This window comes from Gorilla gorilla, chromosome 15 (genome assembly GCF_029281585.2).
Source record: "Gorilla gorilla gorilla isolate KB3781 chromosome 15, NHGRI_mGorGor1-v2.1_pri, whole genome shotgun sequence".
NCBI classification, from domain to species: domain Eukaryota; kingdom Metazoa; phylum Chordata; class Mammalia; order Primates; family Hominidae; genus Gorilla; species Gorilla gorilla.
This window is the reverse complement of record NC_073239.2, coordinates 77,817,069-77,839,318: the sequence shown is the minus strand read 5'-3', so window position 1 is coordinate 77,839,318 and position 22,250 is coordinate 77,817,069. Positions and strand designations below refer to the sequence as shown.

General features: G+C 34.9%; 1 protein-coding gene across 3 annotated transcripts in view; it reads right to left on the bottom strand.

The window, feature by feature from the left end:
- MNAT1 (MNAT1 component of CDK activating kinase) overlaps positions 1–22,250 on the bottom strand; it is a 236,277-nt gene that overhangs the window by 66,665 nt on the left and 147,362 nt on the right. The window lies entirely within an intron of this gene.

Genomic DNA, 22,250 nt, shown 5'->3' with positions numbered 1-22,250 from the left:
TGGTCTAAAAGTTCTACAAGTTCTAGCCAAAATACAATAAAATATAAACCTAAAGTCACAAATATAGCATTTAAAAGAAAAAAATTTTTTTCAGCTGATTGACTCCTAGATAAAAACCCAGATATTTACCTAATAGAACTAGGTATAGAAACTATTAGAATTCAGTAAAATATTATGTAGAAAATTACATTTAATAGTTTTCATATATAACAGCAAGAACCAGTTAGAAAGCATGATGAAAACTTTATCACAACAGCATCAAAAGTACAATATAATGAAAATTAATTTCCAAGACATGTGTGATATATATAAAAACTAAGTATATTTTAAATGCCCATTCTTCTCTGATCAGATTGTAAGTTTAAATTCCAGATACAATCCCAAAAGGATTGGTGTTTGGTTACTATATAGGGGGATGGATGTATCTTATTAGCTAAGTTGTTGGTGGCTTTTGATGTGTTTCATTACTTGATTCACAGTATTTTATAAAAATTTTCAAATGTACACAAATTTTGAAACAATTATGGAGTGCTTTGTTGCTTTTGCCAACAAAGTTTACTTCAAAGTATAAATGTATAAAAATGCTTAGAATATTTTGAGAAAGATAAGTAGCAAGAGAAGACCTATCTCGCTTGTAGTAGGCAGAATTTAGACATGGCCCTCAATATTCTACCCTGTTGTATCCATTCCTTGCATAATTCTCAGTCCTTGGGTATAAATAGACCATAAATATGACAGTCTTCATTGCTGTGATTATATTATATATAAAAAATGATTTTGCGAATGTAGTTAAAATCCCAAATAAATAGATTATGTATTAATAAAAAATGATAATGATCTTCTGGGCCATCGGCTAGTCCTAATCTTTTTGCTGATGAAAGCTCTTGCCTGGATGTTGATATCTGCTTTACTGATCACAATGGTGGTTGCTGAAGACTGGGGAGGTCATAGCAATTTCTTAAAATAAGACAATAATAAAGTTTGCTGCATTGATTGACTCTTCCTTTCACAAAAGATTTCTCTGTAGCACATAATGCTGTTTAATAGCATTTTACTTACAGCAGAACTTTTTTAAAAATTAGAGGCAATCCTCTGAAACCCTACCACTGCTTTATCAGCTCAGTTTATATAATATTCTAAATCCTTTGTTGTCATTTTAACAATCTTCACAGCATCTTCACCAGGAGCAGATTCCATCTCAAGAAACCACTTTCTTTACTCATCCCTAAGAGTCAGTTTCTCATTTGTTCAAGTTTTATTATAAGACTGTAGCAATTCAGTCATATCTTCAGTCTCCACGGCTAATTCTAGGTTTCTTGCTATTTTCACCCCATTTGCGGTTACTTCTTCCAACAAAATCTCAAACAAAAGATTTTCTTCCTCAAAATCTCAAAAATTGGAATTAACTTCTTTCAAATTCCTGATAATGCTGATATTCTGACCTCCTCCCATGGATCACAAATATTCCTAATGCACAAATACTCCTAATGGCTTCTAGAGTAATGAATTGTTTCCAGAAGGTTTTCAATTTGTTTCATCCAGATCCATCAGAGGAATCACTATCTATGGCAGCTATAGCACTATGAAACATATTATTTAAATAACAAGACTGAAAAGTCAAAATTACTCCTTGATCCATGGGCTTTAGAATGGATGTTGTGCTAGCAGTCATGAAAACAATATCCATTTCCTTGCACATATCCATCAGAAGTCTTAGGTGACCAGATGCAATGTCAATGAGTAGCAGTATTTTGAAAGAAATCTCTTTTTTCCGAAGCAGTAAGTCTCAAGAGTGGGCTTCAAATATTCAGCAAACCATGCTGTAAACAGATACACCGTCATCCTGGCTTTTTCATTCCATTTATAAAGCACAGGCAGAGTAGATTTAGCATACTTTTTAGGGGCCGTACAATTTTCAAAATGGCAAATAAATATTGGCTTCAATTTAAAGTCACCAGCTGCATCTGCTCCTAAAAAGAGAGTCAGACTTGCTTTTGAAGCTCTGAAAACAGGCATTGACTTTTTTTTTTTTTTTTTTTTTTTTTGAGACAGGCTCTCACTGTATCACATCACTACACTCCAGCTCAGGGTCACCCAGGCTGGAGTACAGTGACATGATCATGGCTCACTGCAGCCTCAACCTCCCCAGGCTCAGGTGATTCTCCCACCTCAGCCTCCTGAGTAGCTACCTCCCATCACCATGCCTAGCTAATTTTTGTATTTTTTGCCATGTTGCCCAGGCTGCTCTCGAACTCTTGGGCTCAAGCTATCTGCCTGCCTCAGCCTCCCAAAATCCTGGAATGAGAGGTGTGAGCTACCATAAGTGGCTGACTTCTTTCTGGCTATGAAAATCCTAGATGGCATCTTCTTCCAATAGACGGATGTTTCATCTACATTGAAAAATCTGTGTTCAGAGTAGCCACCTTCATCAATATCTTGGTAGATCTTGCTGAAGCTTCCACATCAGCCCTTGCTGCTTCACCTTGCACTTTACGTTACGGAAATGGCATCCTTCCTTACATTTCATGAACCAACCTCTGTTAGCTTTAGAATTTTCTTCTGTAGCTTCCTCACCTTTCTCAGCCTTCATAGGATTGAAGAAAGTTAGGCTTTGGTTTAAGGGATTGTTCTTGCTTCTTCGATCTATCCAGACCACTAAAACTTTCTCCATAGCAGCAATCAGGCTGTTTTGCTTTCTTAACATTCATGTGTTCATTGGAGCAACACTTTTAATTTCCTTTAAGAACTTTTCCTCTGCATTCACAACTTGGCTGTTTGGCACAAGAGGTCTAGCTTTTGCCTATTCCGGTTTTTGACACATCTTGCTCACTAAGCTTAATCACTTCTATCTTTTCATTGAAAGTGAGAGACATGTGACCCTTCCTCTCACTTGAACACACAGAACCCTCTGCAGGGTTATTAATTGGCCTAATTTCAATATTGCTGCGTCTCAGGGAATAGGGAAGTCCAAGGTAAGAGAGAGAGAGAGAGAGATGGGGAAACAGCCAGTCAGAAGAACAGTCAGAACACACACATTTATTAACTTCACCTTCTTATATGGGTACAGTTTGTGGCAACCAAAACAATAATTATAGTAACAGCAAAAGATCACTAATCACAAATCACCACACAGATAAAATCATGCAAAAGTCTGAAATAGTGTAAGAATTAACCAAATGTGAAAAAAAGACATGAGGTGAGTACATGCTGTTGGAAAAACAGCATTGATATACTTGCAATATTTGCAAAAAGTAATAAAACGAAATGCAATAAAATGAGGTACACCTGTATTTTTGTGAACTGGACCCTATTCTATTTCTTCAAGAGTCATAGATTTTTTAATTGCTTTGCCAATAACAGTAATAGATTTGTAATAATCAATTACTTTTGCTCAGCAAGTTGGTTTTTATGAATGCAGTCTATGGCCACACAAGAAAACAAAATTAATAGTGCTAATAGAGATCAAACAAGAAATTTTCTTCTAATTACCATCAGGTTCTAATTAACTGACTTAATTCAATACCACCATAACTACTACAATTATTTTCACTACTGATGATATAATAATAGTTAGATATTCTCTGCTAATAGAGATCAAGCAAGAAATTTTCTTCTAATTACCATCAGGTTCTAATTAACTGACTTAATTCAATATCATCATAACTACTACAATTATTTTCACTACTGATGATATAATAATAGATATTCTCATGTCTTGTGACTCAGGACATTAAACCTTCACAATTAAAAATCATTTTTAAAGTTTGCTGATTGATAGTACAGAACTTATGCCAGTTATGTCAACATAAGACAGAAATAAGTATGTGCATCTATATCTTTGTATTGCTTTGTGGTAGAGCATTGTAGCTACCACAAAGCAATATAAAGACAAGCTCTACATGAAATTAAGATAAAAATTTCATTCTACAAGATCAGTGGAACATAATAGAGAACCCAGAAATAAAGCCACATGTTTACGGCCAATTAATAATCAACAATGATACCAAGTACGTACACTGGGGAAAGAATTCCTTCTTTAATAAGTGGTGCTGGGAAAACTGGATATTCATATGCAGAATAATGAAACTGGACTCCTATCTCTCACCATATACAAAAATCAACTCAAGGTGAATTAAAGACTTAAATGTATGACCAGATGATATAAAACTACTAGAAAAAAACAAAGGGGAAACACTTGAGGACATTGGTTTAGGCAAAGATTTTATGGCTAAGACCTCAAAAGCACAGACAAGTAAAACAAAAATAGACAAATGGAACTATGTTAAACTAAAAACTTCTGCACAGCAAAGGAAACAATCAACAGAGTGAGGAGACAAGATGTTGAATGGGAGAAAATATTTGCAAACTATTCATCTTACAAGGACCTAACATCTAGAATATACAAAGAACTCAATTCAACAATAAAAAAAGGTAATCTCATTAAAAAGTAGGCAAAGAATATGAATAGAAACTTTTTCAAAAGAAGACATACAAATGCCAACAGGTATATGAAAAAATGCTCAACATCACTAATCATCAGGGAAATGCAAATATAAACCACAATGAGATATCATCTTACCCCAGTTAGCAGGGCTATTATTAAAAAGACAAAAAATTACACATGCTGGTAAGGATACAGAGAAAAGAGGATTCTATTGGTTGGAATGCAAATTGGTATAACCATTACAGAAACCAGTATGGAGATTCCTCAAAAAATTAAAATAGAACTATATGATCCAGCAATCCCACTACTGGGTATCTAACCAAAGGAAAAGAAATCAGTATATCAAGGACACCTTGCACTTACATGTTCATCACAACACCATTCACAATAGCAAAAACTGTAGAATCAATCTAAGTATCCATCTATGGACAAATGGATTAAAAAAATGTGGTGCACACACACACACACACACACACACACACACACACACAATGTGTTATTATTTAGCCATTCAAAGGAATTAAACCACGTCATTTGCAGCAACATGGAGGGAATTGGAGTTCATCAGGTTAAGTAAAATAAACCAGACACAGAAAGACAACTTTTGCATGTTCTCACTCACATAAAAACTTGATCTCATGGAGATAGACACTAGAATATAGCAGAGGCTGGGAAGGGTGTGAGGGCGGAAAGGAAAAATAAAGAGAGGTTAGTGAATGAGTATAAACTTACAGTTAGATAGAAGAAATAAGTTCTAATGTTCAATAAGAGACTAGGGTGACTACAGTTAGTAACAATATGTTATATATTTCTAAGTAGCCAGAAGAGAGGACTTGAAAGGTTACCAACACATAGAAATAATAAATACTCAAGGTGACGGATACCCCAAATATCCTGACTTGATAATTACACATTCTATGCATGTAAAAATACTCACATGTACCCCATAAACATGTAAAATATTATGTATTAGTAAAAGAAAAAAATTTCATTCTGCAGAATTTTGGTAGCAAACAGCTTCATTTAAATCATGCATAAGGAAAATTTAAGAATACACACCTTAAATAAAGATATTTTATCGTAAAAATGTCACAACATGTCATAGAATGAAAGTAATAGATATTCCCATAAAACTGAGAAAGGCATTCTGAAATATCATATTAGAGAAGTCATTCTTACTTCTCAGCTTTACAAATGATTATTTTACACAGAAATTTAAAGATATATATAAATTATGTATTTACATAATGCATATATTTACATAAATATAAAGTAGCAGTGCTTTTAATAAAACCGTAACTCTTATATGAAACTACTTAAATATTTCATCATGTAATATTTTCATGGCTGGTACCAAAGTTTGCCTGAAACCATATATATGACAAATTTATATCTACCTTAAATACTCTGTAATTTTTAATTATTTTTCACTATTCAAGTATTTGAGTAATACAGAAATTTACTCATAAACATTCATTAAAATGTGATATGAACTTCTAAGAATCCAAACCAAAATTTACAAAAAATCATGTAGATATAAATTATAAATGTTTAAAATCAAGTTTTAAATTTCTTACTTATAACTAATCTGTCAATTGATTTCTTGGGAATTTTAAGAGTAGGTTCAGAAGGTACATTATCTTTATCTGCTGGAGTACATGAAAGAAATAAAATAATAACAATAAAGTTATCTATTCAACACTTTGCCAAAAAGTCTTTTTTTTTAATTTCCATAATCATTCACAAATGAACAGCTCACATTAAATAAATCACTTGTATACTTAGTGAAAATAGTAGTTATGGCCAGGCGCGGTGGCTCATGCCTGTAATCCCAGCACTTTGGGAGGCTGAGGCGTGTGGATCACTTGGGGTCAGGAGTTCGAGACCGCCTGGCCAACATGGTGAAACCCCGTCTCTACTAAAAATACAAAAAATTAGACAGGCATGGTGGTGAGCGCCTGTTTTTCCAGCTACTCAGAAGGTTGAGGCAGGAGAGTTGCGTGAACCCAGGAAGCGGAGGTTGCAGTGAGCCGAGATCACGCCACTGCACTCTAGTTTGGGCAATAGAGACTCCATTTCAAAAAGAAAAAAGAAGACAGTAGTTATATTTGATTAATAACTTGAAATGGATGAATCTAGTTGTGTCACAAATGCTCATGATTTGTATCAATTAAGGGAAAAACTCTTCTTTGAGTGGAAGGTAGTAAAATATTAACTAGAAAGCTAGATGATTATTAAAAAGAGAGTCTCACATTGACAATCAATTAGACTTTCCTAAACTAACCACTATGGCCATAATCTAGGGAATTTCAATTAGCAGTTAAGTTTTCCCACTGCTTGCTCCCATTGGCACAGAATAAAACATGTTTGTGTATTGTTTTGAGCACACCAGAAGAGTACCGCCAGTACAATTTGAGTTATAATTATTTACTAATGATACCCTGTGAATGAGAAATTCACAAATATTCTTCATCTATTTCTCTAGTTTAACTAACTTCATTGTGAAAAGATCTCAGTAACAATCACCTAAAAATCTCAATGCAGTATTCTTTTGGTTTTATCCCTTATCAAAGTTTTGTAAAAGAACAAAAATATAGTTCTTGGGAGACCAATGCCTCCCAAGACCTTATGTCATCCACTCCCAAAAATACATAATTGAAATTATCTTGAAAGTGCCTGTGTCCACATTTTAGAAACAAATAAGGTGTAGCTACAAAAAAACTGTACTACTCTTAACTTCATCATGTCACATAGTTTCAACGCAGATATTGGAAAACGGAAACGAGATGATTTGTTTTGTTTTGTTTTGTTTTGTTTTGTTTTGTTTTGTTTTGTTGAGACAGAGTCTCACTATGTTGACCAGGCTGGTCTTGAACTCCTGGTGTCAAGCAATCCTTCCAACTCAGCCTCCCAAAGTGCTAGGATTATAGGCATGAGCTACCACACATGGCTGAGATAATTGATGTATTCTCTATTTGCCTCTAGAGAAATTAAACTAGTTCCCTTTGTAGGAAAATAGAATATAAAATGGAAATTTTGTTACAATAAGGAAAGGAAAGGAGAGAGCACTAGAGGCTAGAAGTTTTGGGTTGGGGCAAAGACCATTGTAAAGGGATAACTGGAGCTTATTAGATGTAATCTTCTAGCAACGACATGGACAACTGTTAGGATGCATGTTACAGCTTTACAAAACTGATACCTTATCCTCATACCTTATGAACAGCACCTCAAATCATTCTTTGAAAAGTCACTTCACAAAGCAACTTCTTCAGTTCCTTTCTAAATGTTTCTAAAAATTTAGTTAGGTAAAAATATATTTTTAGGTCTACAGTAATAAGAAAAACAATAAGAAAGCAGATAGCTTCAGATAATAATTCCAGAAAAGAAAGTTAACTTCTGATACAAGAAATCAATTTAGGATTTACTTTGGCACATATCTAAGTATAAGGCCACAATATATCAACAAAGAGAAAGCTTGAGCTAATCCTGGCTCTAATAACTAAAGTCCTCTGTATAGAATTTAATCCCTTTGTCAAGGTAGAAGACTGAAGAGAAGGAAAGTATGAGTTACACATTCTATTTTGGTAGATAAATAGTTCCTGGACAAAAAAAACAAATTATTTAGCAATTCTGATATCACTACTAATTATCTAAATTCCTTCACTATTTAGCCACAGATGGCTAAAAGAAACTGTTACGGCCAAGATTTACTGCTTGAAGTGTATACATGTTTATTTGTAATCGTAACAATTTGCCTTTTTAACTGTTGTAGATATAAAATGTATGTACAGTCTTTATGGACAAAGACAAAAGTCTACTTCTAGGATCTTGGAACTAATTATATTCTAAATATTCAATGCTTGATGAAAGCCCTACCACCACCACCACCACCAACAGACACACACACAAACACACAAAAAGTGCTCCTCCCTCCCTTCAAATCAGATGTTAAGTATGAAAAACTTGGGAAAAGTAAGAACACTAAGGTTATACCTTATCTAAAGGACACATCCTACATTTAAAACTCCAACCCATAGAGGTAAAGGTAGAAAGAAACACAAAAAGGGCTCCAAACAAAGTGTTGCCCAAGTTTATTTAATTTAATAACTTACTGGGAAAAAATAGACAATCAGGCTAAACCTACTTTACAGGGAATTCTAACCCTTATTTAAATCTTCATGTTCTAAGAAGTACCACCACCATAGAAGATTAAAAAAGAAAGATGAGGAGGATATTCCATGAAACAGACCCAATAAAATCAGCAATAATGAAGCACTAAATGCAAGAGGAAATAAATTATTAAAAAAAAAAAACCAGCCAAGCCTCCACTGCTACGGAGGAGCAAAGATTGGGTGCCAATGGAGGAGGGGTAGAAAACCTACTGCCCGCATTCCTAGTCCTACACTGAAACAGGAAAAAGAAACCAACCACTGAGGAAAGGCAGGAAACCAACTCATACCTAGGGTCCTACACTGATGCAAAGCATAAGTCTAGGGGAGAGGCAGGAAACAGCCCTGTGCCCAAGATTCCCCACCTGCAACAAAACAAGACAAACTTCAGTTGCGAGTCTGGGGAGGGACAGAAAAGCCACCTGTACCCTGAAGTAATAGATACAAATTGTTGGTCTCTGGGAAACAAATAGGAACACTAAGAAAGCACCATCCTGATCCTCAGGCACACAGGTCCTCCTATGACTAACGTTGGAAAAGGAGAAGCAAGAAAACCCTTCTTCCCACCATAAGACTTATTCTAAGTAAAAAGCAAGGGCAATCTACTATAGGGGAGCAACACCAAGAGAGAAGCCCTCTGTGGCTCAGGCTTACAGAGCCTGTTGAAAACTAGAGGGTAGAACAAGAAAACCTAGAAAACTCCTTCCAGCACTCCAGGCCTCACACTAAAAGCAAGGTGGCAATAAATTGTGACTAGATGAATTTGAAGCCTGTGGTACATTGATAGGAACTGGAGCAACAAAAAACCAAAACCAAGATCAAAATACAGAATATTCAACTCTCGACACTAATGGCCTAGCAGAAAAAGGCATGTAAATATTTCTGTGCATAAATATTATTTATCTCAGTCTCTACTATTCTGTCATACAGAATGTCCAATATTCAAATAATAACTAAAACAAACAGGAAAACAACAAATATATCATGAGGACACAAAACAGTCAACAGAATTAAACCCAAAGATAAGAGAAGGAGTTAAGAAAATACTATGATTAATAAGTTAAAGGATCTAATGGAAAAGGTGGATAATATGTATGAACAGGTAGAGAATTTAAGAAGTGAAAATCATTTTTAAAAAGTGAATGAAAATACTAGATATAAAAATTGCAATATTAAAAAGAATTCCTTTGATGGCCTTATCAGCAGAATGGGCAAAATAGAAGAATAAGTGAACTTGAAGATAGGACAAGAGAAATTATCCTAACTTTTAAAACAAACTTTTTTAAAAAAATTAAAAAGCACAAAATAGAGCATAGAAGAGGTGTAAGTAAAAAAGATAATCAAAAGGTATAACATTGTAAGACTTAAGAGACTAATATCTTTTTTAAAAAAATTAGTCTAAAAGCCAGTATTATTACTAAGTTTTATAACTCACATTTTGTTTTCTACATAATTTAAGAAACTAACACATTTAAAAAAATAATTTATTAATAATCTTGGACACACAATATATAAAGATGTAATTCTGTGGTGCTGACAACTAAAAGGGGTGAGGACAGAACTGTTTAAAAGCAGAGTTTTTGCATGTTACTGAAGTTAAGCTTGTATAAATTCAGAGTGCTACAACTTAGGATAATAAATGTAATCATCATAATGACAAAAAAATAGCTCAAGAATATACACAATAGAGGATAAGCAAAGAATTTCAATGTGGCACTAAAAAATAAACACAAAGAAAACAGTTATATAGGAAATAAGGGAGAAAAAGCTATAAGGCACATGTAAAACAAATAAAAAATGATGGACGACCATCCTTATCAGTAATAACTTTAAATGTAGCTTAATTAAACCCTCCAATCAAAAGATAGAGATTGGTAGAATACATAAAAAATAAATAAAACCATGATCCAACTATATGTTATCTACAAGAAACTAACTTTGGATTCAAAATCACAAATAGGTTAAAAGTAAAAGAATGAAAAAGGCTATTCCATGCGAATAGTAACAAAAACAGAACAGAGGTAAATACTAATATGAGGCAAAACAGATTTTCAACTTAAAGTGTTCATAAGACAAAAGAACATAACATATTAGTTAAAATATTTACTTACCTAATAACAGACCATCAAAACATATGAACCAAAGGGAGAGTTTTACAATAATAGTTAAAGCCTTCAATACTCCCCTCTCAATAATAGATAGAAAAACTAGACAAAAGATAAATAAAACAGAGGACTTGAACAACAGAATAAACCAACTAGACTGAAAAAACATATATGGAACACTATACTCAACTACAAGAAAATACACTACACATTCCTCTAAAGTGCACATGGAACATTTTCCAGGACAGGCCATATTTTAGGCCATAATTTAAGTGTTAATAAATTTTTTAAAAATTGATATCATACAAAGTATCTTCCCCAATCATAACAGGATGAGGTTAGCAACCAATAATGGAAGAAAAACTAGAAAATTCACAAATTTGTAGAAATCGTACAATGCACTATTAAATAACCAATGTTTCAAAAAAAATCACAAGGAAAATTAGAAAATAGTTGGAAATGAATAAAAACAAGAACAAGCCATACCAAAACTTATGGGACACAGCAAAGGAGTACTAAGAGGAAAATTTATAGCTATGAGTGCTAACATTAAAAAACAAGAAAAATCTGACCAAGCACAGTGTCTCACACCTGTAATCCCAGCACTTTGGGAGGCCAAGGTGGGCAGATCACTTGAAGGCAGGAGTTCGAGACCAGCCTGGCCAACGTGGTAAAACCCGGTCTCTACTAAAACTACAAAAAAATTAGCCAGGAATGGTGGTGCACGCTTGTAAATTCCAGCTACTCAGGAGGCTGAAGCAGGAGAATCACTTGAATATGGGAGACGGAGGTTGCAGTTAGCTGAATCATGCCACTGCACTCTGGCCTGGGCAACAGAGTGAGACTTTGTCTCAGAAAAAAAACAAACAAAACAAGAAAAGTCTTAAATCAACAATCTAACATTACACTTAAGGAACTAGAAAGAGAAGAACAAACTAAACCTAAAACTAGCAGAAAAAAGAAAATAATAAAGATTAAAGCAGAAATAAACAAAATAGAGAATAGAAAAAAGAGAAAAATAAATAAATTGAGGTGATTCTGTCAAAAACATCAACAAAATTACCAGATCTTTAGCTAAACAGACTAAGAAAAAACGAGAGAAGACTTAAATTAGTAAAATCAGAAATGCTAAATAGACTAAGGAAAAAGGAGAGAAGACTTAAATTAGTAAAATCAGAAATGAAAGTGGAGACATTATTACCAATTCTAAAGAAATTAAAAGGATTATAGGATTATATGAGAGAACTATGAGCAAATTGGGTAACCTAGATGAAACATTTAAAGAAGAACTATCACCAATCCTTCTCAAATATTTCTAAAAAAGTGAAGAGGAAGAAACACTCCCTAACTCATTCTATACTCTGTGTGATGGTTAATACTGAATGTCAACTTGATTGGATGGAAGGATGCAAAGTATTGTTCCTGGGTGTGTCTGTGAGGGTGTTGCCAAAGGAGAGTAACAAGAGTCAGTGAGCCTGGAGAGGCAGACCCATTTTCAATCTGGGTGGGCACCATCTAATCAGCTGCCAGTGTGGCTAGAATAAAGCAGGCAAAAGAAGGTGGAAAGAGCAGACTTGCTGAGTCTTCCAGACTTCATCTTTCTCCCATGCTGGATGCTTCCTGTCCTCAAACATTGGACTCCAAGTTCCCCGGCTTGTGGACTCTTGGACTTATACCAGTGGTTTGCCAGGGGCGCTCAAGCCTTCGGCCACAGACTGAAGGCTGCTCTGTCGGCTTCCCTACTTTTGAGATTTGGGGACTCGGACTGGCTTCCTCCCTTGCTCCTTAGCTTGCAGATGGTGTATAGTGGGGCTTCACCTTGTGATCGTGTGAGTCAATACTCCTTACTTAATAAACTCCCCTTCATATATACATCTATCCTATTAGTTCTGTCCCTCTAGAGAACCCTGACTATACATTCTGATATAAAAGCCAGACAGAGACTACAAGAAAACTAAAAGCCAGTATCTCAGATGAAGAGATACAATCAACAACATACCAAGAAGATTTTACATCATGAGTACGTAAATTTATCCCTGGGATGCAAGGTTGGTTTAACAAATGCAAATCATGGTGTATATGCACCACATTTTCTTAATCCACTCTATCATTGTTGGACATTTGGCTTGGTTCCAAGTCTTTGCTATTGTGAATAGTGCCGCAGTAAACATACGTGTGCATGTGTCTTTATAGCAGCATGATTTATAGTCCTTTGGGTATATACCCAGTAATGGGATGGCTGGGTCAAATGGTATTTCTAGTTCTAGATCCCTGAGGAATCACCACACTGACTTCCACAATGGTTAAACTAGTTTACAGTCCCACCAACAGTGTAAAAGTGTTCCTATTTCTCCACATCCTCTCCAGCACCTGTTGTTTCCGGACTTTTTAATGAATGCCATTCTAACTGGTGTGAGATGGTATCTCATTGTGGTTTTGATTTGCATTTCTCTGATGACCAGTGATGGTGAGCATTTTTTCATGTGTTTTTTGGCTGCATAAATGTCTTCTTTTGAGAAGTGTCTGTTCATATCCTTCGCCCACTTTTTGATGGGGTTGTTTGTTTTTTCTTGCAAATTTGTTTGAGTTCATTGTAGATTCTGGATATTAGCTCTTTGCCAGATGAGTAGGTTGTGAAAATTTTCTCCCATTTTGTAGGTTGCCTGTTCACTCTGATGGTAGTTTCTTTTGCTGTGCAGAAGCTCTTTAGTTTAATTAGATCCCATTTGTCAATTTTGTCTTTTGTTGCCATTGCTTTTGGTGTTTTAGACATGAAGTCCTTGCCCATGCCTATGTCCTGAATGGTAATGCCTAGGTTTTCTTCTAGGGTTTTTATGGTTTTAGATCTAATGTTTAAGTCTTTAATCCATCTTGAATTAATTTTTGTATAAGGTGTAAGGAAGGGATCCAGTTTCAGCTTTCTACATATGGCCAGCCAGTTTTCCCAGCACCATTTATTAAATAGGGAATCCTTTCCCCATTGCTTGTTTTCCTCAGGTTTGTCAAAGATCAGATAGTTGTAGATATGCAGCGTTATTTCTGAGGGCTCTGTTCTGTTCCATTGATCTATATCTCTGTTTTGGTACCAGTGCCATGCTGTTTTGGTTACTGTAGCCTTGTAGTATAGTTTGAAGTCAGGTAGCGTGATGCCTCCAGCTTTGTTCTTTTGGCTTACGATTGACTCGGCGATGCGGGCTCTTTTTTGGTTCCATATGAACTTTAAAGTAAGTTTTTTCCAACTCTGTGAAGAAAGTCATTGGTAGCTTGATGGGGATGGCATTGAATCTATAAATTACCTTGGGCAGTATGGCCATTTTCATGATATTGATTCTTGCTACCCATCAGCATGGAATGTTCTTCCATTTGTTTGTATCCTCTTTTATTTCACTGAGCAGTGGTTTGTAGTTCTCCTTGAAGAGGTCCTTCACATCCCTTCTAAGTTGGATTCCTAGGTATTTTATTCTCTTTGAAGCAATTATGAATGGGAGTTCACTCATGATTTGGCTCTCTGTCTGTTATTGGTGTATAAGAATGCTTGTGATTTTTGTACGTTGATTTTGTATCCTGAGACTGTGCTGAAGTTGCTTATCAGCTTAAGGAGATTTTGGGCTGAGATGATGGGGTTTTCGAGATATACAATCATGTCATCTGCAAACAGGGACAATTTGACTTCCTCTTTTCCTAATTGAATGCCCTTTATTTCCTTCTCCTGCCTGATTGCCCTGGCCAGAACTTCCAACACTATGTTGAATAGGAGTGGTGAGAGAGGGCATCCCTGTCTTGTGCCAGTTTTCAAAGGGAATGCTTCCAGTTTTTGTCCATTCTGTATGATATTGGCTGCGGGTTTGTCATAGATAGCTCTTATTATTTTGAGATATGTCCCATCAATACCTAACTTATTGAGAGTTTCTAGCATGAAGTGTTGTTGAATTTTGTCAAAGGCCTTTTCTGCATCTATTGAGATAATCATGTGGTTTTTGTCTTTGGTTCTGTTTATATGCTAGATTACATTTATTGATTTGCGTATATTGAACCAGCCTTGCATCCCAGGAATGAAGTCCACTTGACACATGGTGGATAAGCTTTTTGATGTGCTGCTGGATTCCGTTTGCCAGTATTTTATTGAGGATTTTTGCATCCATGTTCATCAAGGATATTGGTCTAAAATTCTCTTTTGTGGTTGTGTCTCTGCCCGGCTTTGGTATCAGGATGATGCTGGCCTCATACAATGAGTTAGGGAGGATTCCCTCTTTTTCTATTGATTGGAATAGTTTCAGAAGGAATGGTACCAGTTCCTCCTTGTACCTCTGGTAGAATTCAGCTGTGAATCCATCTGGTCCTGGACTCTTTTTGGTTGGTAAGCTATTGATTACTGCCACAATTTCAGAGCCTGTTATTGGTCTATTCAGAGATTCAACTTCTTCCTGGTTTAGTCTTGGGAGGGTGTATGTGTCGAGGAATTTATCCATTTCTTCTAGATTTTCTAGTTTATTTGTGTAGAGGTGTTTGTAGTATTCTCTGATGGTAGTTTGTATTTCTGTGGGATCAGTGGTGATATCCCCTTTACCATTTTTTATTGCATCTATTTGATTCTTCTCTCTTTTTTTCTTTATTAGTCTTGCTAGCGGTCTATCAATTTTGTTGATCCTTTCAAAAAAACCAGCTCCTGGATACATTAATTTTTTGAAGGGTTTTTTGTGTCTCTATTTCCTTCAGTTCTGCTACACCATGGAATACTATGCAGCCGTGAAAAATGATGAGTTCATGTCCTTTGTAGGGACATGGATGAAACTGGAAATCATCATTCTCAGTAAACTATCGCAAGGACAAAAACCAAACACCACATGTTCTCACTCATAGGTGGGAACAGTGAGAACACATGGACACAAGAAGGGGAACATCACACTCTGGGGACTGTTGTGGGGTGGGGGGAGTGGGGAGGGATAGCATTGGGAGATATACCTAGTGCTAAATGACGAGTTAATGGGTACAGCACACCAGCATGGCACATGTATACATATGTAACTAACCTGCACATTGTGCACATGTACCCTAAAACTTAAAGTATAATAATAATAAAATAAAATAAAAACAAAAAACAAACACAAGAAAAAAAAACAGCTCTGATATGTAACAACAACAAAAAAATGCAAATCGATGTTATACAACTCATCAATAGAATGAAAAATAAAAACCACATGATCATCTCAATATATATGCAGGGAAAGCATTTGACAAAGTCCAAAATCTTTTCATAACAACTGTCAACAAAATAAGTTTAGAATAAAATGTCCTGAACAAAATTGAGGTCATTTATGAAAGGCCTATGCCTAACATTATAATCAACAGAGGAAAAGTTTTCAGTTTCTGCCTGACCCCAAGACAAGGATGTCCACTTTCATCAATTACATTCAACATAGAATTGGGAGTATTATAAAGAGCAATTAGACAAGAAAAATAAAATACATCCAAATAGGAAATCAAGAAGTAAAATTATGCCTCTCTGCATATGACATGATCCTATATGTACAAAATCATAAAGATTAGACCAAAAAGTTAGAACTAGAAAATGAATTCAATAAAGTAGCAAGATAGAAAACAGACATGCAAAAATCAGCTATATTTCTTTATACTAATAGTGAAGTATCTGAAAAAAAATCAAAACATTACATTAGCTTTTTTGTAATCAAACAAAACAGACATGCAAAAATCAGCTATATTTCTTTATACTAATATTGATCTATCTGAAAAAATCAAAACATTACATTAGCCTTTAATGTAATATAATCAAAACATTACATTAGCCTTTTTCAAAGGCTAATCAAAAGATTAATCAAAAAGATTAAGATGCTTAAGAACAAATTTAACAAAGGAGGTCAAAGCTGTGCACACTGAAAACTATGAAACACTGAAGACAACATAAATAAATGGCAACAAATCCCATGTCCGTAAGAATAGAGGAATATTGTTAAAATGTCCATACTACCAAAAGCAGTATATCGATTCAACAAAATCCCTATCAACATTCTCATGGCATTTTCAATACAAATAGAAAAAAATTATAAAGTTCACATGAAACCACAAAATACTCACAAAAAACAAAACAGCCTTGAAAAGGAAGAACAAAGTTGGAAACACCAAATTTGCTGATATCAGATAATATTACAAAGCTATAGTATGGTATTGACACAAAAACAAACATATACACATTGGAACAGAACAGGGAGCCCAGAAATAAACCCAAACATCTGCAGTCAACTAATTTTTGATAAGGACATGAAAACATACAATGGAAAAAGGCTAATATTTTTAGTCAATGGCACTGAGAGAACTATACACATATAAGTGAATGAAACTGGCCCTTATCATACACCATATCAAAAAACATCAACTCAAAATGGACTGAAGACTTAAAAATAAAACCTGAAACCATAAAATTCTTAAGAGAAAACATAGTGAGAAAGATCCTTGATGTTAACTTTGGCAATGGTTTTCTGGATAAGACACCAAATACGCAACAAAACTGAAAATAAACAAATAGAGCTACATCAAACTAAAAAGCTCTAGACAACAAAGGAAATAAACAACAAAATGAAAAACCAACCTACACATTGGGAAAACATTTTTGCAAACTATACAAACTATACATCCAATAAAGGGTTAATACCCAAATTATATAAAGAACTTGAATAGCTCAAAGGCAAACAAAACCAAATAACTCAATTTAAAAATGGGCAAAGGACCTGAATAGTCATTTCCCCAAAGATAACATATGAATGGCCAAAAGGTGTATGAAAAGCTGCTCAACATCACTAATCATCAAGAAAATACAAATCAAAACCAGAGTCTCTTAATAGCAGAATTGATTAAGCAGAAGAGTGAACTTGAATATAAGCTATTTGAAAATACAGTCAAAGAAAACAAAACAGAATTAACAATAAAAAACAATGAAGCATGCCTAAAAGATCTAGAAAATAGCCTCAAAAGGGCAAATCTAAGAGTTATGGGGCTTAAATAGGAGACAGAGAGAGAGATGAGGGTAGAAAGTTTATTCAAAAGGAGAATAACAGAACATTTCCCAAATCTACAGAAATATATCAATATTCAACTATTCAAGTACAAGAAGGTTACAGAACACCAAGCAGATTAAACTCAAAAAAGAATACCTCAAAGCATTTAACACTCAAACTCCCAAAGGTCAAGGATAAAGAATTCTAAAAGCAGAAAGATAAAATATACAAATAACATAGAATGGAGGTCCAATATGTCTGGCAGCGAACTCTTCAGTGGAAACCTTATAGGCCAGAAGAGACTGGCATGAAGGAAAAAGCTTTTGCCCTAGAATAGTATATCTGGTGAAAATGTTCTGCAAACATGAAGGAGAAACAAATAAAGACTTTCCCGGACAAACAAAAGCTGAAGGTTTTTATCAACACCAGACCTGTCTTACAAGAAATGCTAAAGGGGGTTCTTCAATTAGAAAGAAAAGAACATTAATGAGCAATATGAAGTCACCTGAAGGTACAAAACTCACTGGTAATGGTAAGTACACAGAAAAACACAGAATATTCCCACACTGTAATCATGGTAGACAAACTACTCTTAAGTAGGAAAACTAAAAGATAAATCAATTAAACATAATAACTACAACTTTTCAAGACATAGACAGTACAATAAGATATAAATAGAAACAACAAAAAGTTAAAAAGCAAGGGGACAAAGTTAAAGTGTAGAGTTTTTACTAGTTTTGATTTTGCTTATTTGTTTGTTTGTCTGTTTATGCTATCAACCTTAAGTTGTCATCAGCTTAAAATAATGGGTTATAAGATAGTGTTTGCAAGCCTCAACAAAATACTAGCAAGCTGAATTCAACAACATATTAAAAAGATCATTCACTCATCATGACCACATGTGATTTATCCCAGGAATACAAGGATGGTTCAACATATGCAAATCAATCAATATGATATATCATATCAACAGAATGAGGACCAAACCATATGATCACTTCAACTGATGCTGAGTAAGCATTTAATAAAATTCAACATTCTTTCATGGTAAAAACCCTCAAAAACCTGGGTATAAAAGGAATTTACCTCAACATAATGAAAGCCATATATAACAGACCTGCAGCTAGTATACTGAATGGGGGAAAACTGAAAGTCTTTCTTCTAAGATCTGGAATACAGCAAGAATGCCCACTATCACCACTGTTATTCAACACAGAACTGGAAGTCCTAGCTAGAGCAATCAGACAGGAGAAAGAAATAAAGGACATCCAAAGCAGAAAGGAGTAAGTCAAATTATTTTTGTTTACAGATGATATGATCTTATATTTGGAAAAACCTAAAGACTTCACAAAAAAACTATTAGAATTGATAAACAAATTGAATAAAGTTGCAGAATACAAAATCAGCACACAAAAATCAGCAGCATTTCTATATGCCAAGAGTGAACAATCTAAAAAAGAAATCAAGAAAGTAATCCCATTTACAATAGCTAGAATAAAATACCTAGGAATTAACCAAAGAAGTGAAAGATCTCTACTATGAAAACTATAAAATATTGATGCAAAAAATTGAAGAGGACACACACACACAAAAGATATTCCATGTTCATGGATTGGAAGAATCAATAATGTTAAAATGGCCATAGTACCCAAAGCAATCTACAGATTAAATGCAATCTCTATCAAAATACCAATGACATTCTTCACAGAAATTTAAAAATTCCTAAAATTTATATGGAATCACAAAAGACCCAGAATAGCTAAAGCTACCTTTAAAGAAACTTTAAAGATATAAAACTTCAGGAATTATATTACCTTACTTCAAATACTACAGAGCTATAGTAACTAAAATAGCATGGTACTGGCATAAAAATGGACACAGAGACCAATGGAACAAAATAGAGAATCTCAAAACAAATCCATGCATCTACAGTGAACTCATTTTTGACAAAAGTGCCAAGACCATACATTTGGGAAAAGAAAGTCTCTTCAAAATATGGTACTGGGAAAACTGGATATCCATATGCATAAGAATGAAACTAGACCCCTAACTCTCACCACATACAAAAATCAAATCAGGATGAAACACTTAAATCTAAGACCTCAAACTATTTAATCTACTAAAATTAAACATTGGGGAAATGCTCCAGGATATTGGAGTGGGCAAAGATTTTTGAGGAACACCCCCACAAGCACAGGCAACTAAAGCAAAAATAGGTAAGTAGGATCACATCAAGCTAAAAAGCTTCTGCAAAGCGAAGAAATCGATGAACAAAGAGACAACCTATAGAATGCGAGAAAATATTTTCAAACTACCCATCTGACAAGGCATTATTAACCAGAATATGTAAGGAACTCAAACAACTCAACAGGAAAAAATGTAATAATCCAACTTAAAAATGGGCAAAAGATTTGAACAGACATTTCTCAAAGGAAGATATACAAATGGCAAACAGTCATATGTAAAAATGCTCAACATCACCAGTAATCATCAGAGAAATGCAAATCAAAACTACAATGAGATAGAATCTCATCCCAGTTTAAATGGCTTTTCTCCAAAGACAAGCAGTAACGAGTACTGGAGAGGATGTAGAAAAAAGAAAATCTTGTACACTGTTGGTGGATATGTAAATTAGTACAACCAGTATGGAGAACAGTTTCGAGGTTTGTCAAAAAACAAAAAGAGAGCTACTATATGATCCAGCAATCCCACTGCTGGGTATATACCCAAAAGAAAGGGAATTAGTATTTCAAAATGACATCTGCACTCCCATGTTTGTTACAGCACTGTTCACAATAGCCAAGATTTGGAAGCAATCTACATGTCCATCAACAGAGGACTGAATAAAGAAAATGTGGTACATATACACAGTGGAGTATTATTCAGCCATAAAAAAGGTATGTGATCCTGTCATTTCCAACAACATACATGGAACTGGTGGTCATTATGTTAAGTGAAATAAGCCAAGCACAGAAAGACAAACTTAGCATGTTCCCACTTATTTGTGGAAGCTAAAAATTAAAACAATTGAACTGACAGAGAGTAGAAGGAAGGTCACCAGAGGTTGTGAAGGATAGTGAGTAGGTGGGAGAGGATGTGGGGATGGTTAATGGGTAGAAAAAAAAATAGTTAGAATGAATAGGAACTAGTTTTTGGTTTTGTTTTGTTTGTTTTTGTTTTTGTCACCCAGGCTAGAGTGCAGTGGCACAATCTTGGTTCACTGCAACCTCTGCCTCCCAGGTTCAAGTGATTCTCCTGCCTCGGCCTCCCAAGTAGCTGGGATTAAAGGTGCATACCACCATACCCAGCTATTATTTTGTATTTTTAGTAGAGTCGGGGTTTCATCATGTTGGCCAGGCTTGCCTCAAACTCCTGACCTCAAGTGATCTGCCCACTTCAGCCTCCCAAAGAGCTGGGATTACAGGCATGAGCCACTGCGCCTGGCCAAGAACTACTATTTGATAGAACAACAGGGTGACTATAGTCAATCATAATTTAATTGTACATTTGAAAATAACTAAAAGAATATAATTGGATTCTTTGTAACACAAAGAATAAATGTTGAGGTAATGGATATACCATCTACCTTAATGTGATTATTACACATTACATGCTTGTATCAAAATATCTCCCATAGCCCACTGTATATATACCTACTATGTACCCACAAAAATTAATACTTAAAAAAATCTTCTCTATCTTAAATATATATAATTTTTCTTTTTTAATTATATCTTAATAAAGCTAGAAAACGCTATGAGCCAATATCCTTTATGAACACTAATGCAAGAATCCCTGACAAAACACCAGCAAACTGAATTCAGTATATTAAAAGATGGGCCGGGCGCAGTGGTTCACACCTGTAATCCCAGCACTTTTGGGGGGCCAAAGTGGGCAGATCACTTGAGGCCAGGAGTTCGAGACCAGCCTGGCCAACATGGTGAAACCCTGTCTCTACAAAAAATACAATAATTAGCCAGGCATGGTGGTGCATACCTGCAGCCTCAGCTACTCGGGAGGCTGAGGCATGAGAATCACTTGAACCCAGGAGGCAGAGGTTGCAGTGAGCCAAGATTGCACCACTGCACTCCAGCCTGGGTGACAAAGTGAGACTCTGTCTCAAGAAAAAAATAATAATAATTCAACATTCTAAGAACAGAAGAAAGCTACCTGGACATAAGAAAATCTGTATATGAAAAATTTTGACAAAATTATTGGAAAATGCAAAACCTAGTAACAGAGGAGTACTATTTTAAACACGTGAACTTCACGGACATTAAAAGTAAAGATTTTGAGGTAAATTTATTTTAAAGATACACAATTCTGGCTCTTTGTAAGAGATAAGAAATAAATGTCTACATCATGTATAACTTTTTACATTATAAAACGCAATATTGTCTATCTCTTCAAACTTCAATTTTAGCATTTAAGACAATTGTTTAATAAATCTGTTATCTCAAAGGGGGGTTTTAGGTTGTTTTACATCCTGTAGGCTTCATGCTTGTAGGCTGTAGGACTTTAA